Genomic DNA, 2,138 nt, shown 5'->3' with positions numbered 1-2,138 from the left:
GAATCCTGGCACGTATAGAACAGATACGCACCTCACCGCACTCGGAGTGCACACACTGCTTCACCATAGCCAAGGCGATTGTGCGTTGCTCGACGTTCCGCAGTGCATTAATGGTTGTGAGTTCACTCGAAAACCGTAAGCAGTCACACACAACACAGGCCACACAAAATGGTTTCCCCACAAACACCCTCTGATACGTGGTCATTGCTCCGGTTAAGCGTTCCAAGTTTGCGGGATTGGTGCCACATGGACGGTTCGCATTTCTTTCCGCCTCGCGGTCCTGGCGGACAGCACGCTTACGGGGCCGCCATCACGGGAGAGCGAAAGGAAAGGAAAGGAGATACGCAAGCGTTTGTAACGCTGACAAAGAGAAGGCGGTGCTCACGTAGACATGGCCGACGCGGGTCAAAGTGTAGTATCTGATGGTATCAGCGTAATATCCGATACGGGTTGTATTTGAAATGAACGTATTAAACTTATTTTTACAAGTTGGCGGATTGCTTAAAGCAGCTGCTTCACCGCTGCCACGAATGGGCCCGGCATTGCACTATCTTCGGGATCAGCCCACCTTCTCTATCCACACGGCTCGATAGACGCAGGCAATTTTTTTAAAAACCTAGCCATACACAGCTTCACTGTAATATATACCATTTTATGATAAGAAGAGTAATTTTGACTTTCGCGTTCTCGCGTTTAATTACAATTTAGAGGTTATTATATTAGCTGCAAGCAACTTGTTGCGCCTAGTTATGACTAACCAGCTTTACGTGCTTTCACCGGCCAAGTTAAGCCTTGTTAGCCTTACGAGCCATGAAATCAACAATCGAATTCGGAAACAGCGGCGTCTAATGAATCAATCTTTATTACACACTTTAGTTGAGAGAAAGCGATCACCGCAGTCACTTCTCCTAGCTTACGAAGTGCACGCGTTACACCGAATCGAGCCCAGTTCGGTGCTAGAGGTTAGAGCCGTCGCTTCGGTGGGTGCCACCATGTTCGTTGACGCAAAGCTTTTGGGGTTCCCGCTAAATCAGTAAAATAGCGTGCCCGATGCAAAACCCAAAAGCTGTTTGCGTCTCGCGCATGCGCAGTGGCTTCAACGCTATTTCTTTACGTTTTGGGGCCCCTATTCTAAAGCTCTGTTTCGTTTTGTCATCCATAGGTGAGGCAACATTCAGCAGATCGCCAACCTCTGTGACCGAGTTTTGAAACATGAGGGCGACGGGGAGTTTCGTATCTGGTATGGCTCAAGAGCTCTGGCTAACACATGCCTCACTTAAGCCTGTGTGCGTGTGAGAGAGATAGAGAGCGAGATGCAGACATGAATGAGAATCAGAAGATGCTATAGCCTGGCTTTTTTGTAGGTGCATACACAGCGACGATATAAACACGCAGAACACAGATTCACATGGACATAGACGATAAAGCTTATCACGAAGTTTCGTTAAGGCCTGCGTAACCCTTATAAACACTAGTAGTGCTTTCGTACAGCGCGCAACGCTTGGGTGGCGCTTTTCCATGGACCGCGAATGTGCCTGCGAGGTATTTGCTTGGGTTGGTTTTGTTAGGTTTCACTCCTGGCAAGGCAGCACAAGGAAAACGCACGAGTGAGCAGAAAGCTCCATGCCCCGTTTCGCTCGCTCACTTGTCCTTGCATGTTCAAGTGTTTCCTGTTTCCAAATGTGAAACACAGGCGGTGCGACATGCATCCAGTCAAAGGCAGTATCGAAGGAGCAGTTCGGGGTAAAAAGAGGGAATATACGACTTCCTGGCTATATATATATAGAGTCCGTCGGCTGCAGAGGGGTGACGGGGCAGTCTTAGATATCTCGTGTTCTTGTGCCTGTGCCGCTTCTTCTACGCTTGTTTGTCGTCTGTATATTTCTCACCCTTTACCCTTCTCGACGCGAACCGCAAGCGTCTGCGCGGCCGAGAAGACGGAGTTGTCACAAGCCTAGCAGGCGATGGGCTGTCCTCCAAACGCCCGAGCGGGGCGACGGATGGTGGTGATGTTGCAACAGCCGGGTTTAGCATGGCAGTCGAGGCCGAGGGTTGCTCCGCTTGTGGCGCCTCTTTCGCGGTGTGCAGTTTCTCTCTATACACGTCGGAAAGCCCGCTGTCGCGAAGAAGCACAGCGT

General features: G+C 50.1%; 1 pseudogene; it reads left to right on the top strand.

Annotated features, from left to right (window-relative positions):
* The first annotated feature begins 391 nt into the window (after positions 1-391).
* Positions 392-573, top strand: LOC139055058 (U2 spliceosomal RNA; annotated as a pseudogene).
* Positions 574-2,138: the final 1,565 nt, after the last annotated feature.

The sequence above is a fragment of the Dermacentor albipictus genome, chromosome 1 (assembly GCF_038994185.2).
Source record: "Dermacentor albipictus isolate Rhodes 1998 colony chromosome 1, USDA_Dalb.pri_finalv2, whole genome shotgun sequence".
NCBI lineage: Eukaryota > Metazoa > Arthropoda > Arachnida > Ixodida > Ixodidae > Dermacentor > Dermacentor albipictus.
The sequence above is the reverse complement of the archived record's forward strand: the minus strand, read 5'-3'. Positions and strand labels throughout refer to the sequence as shown.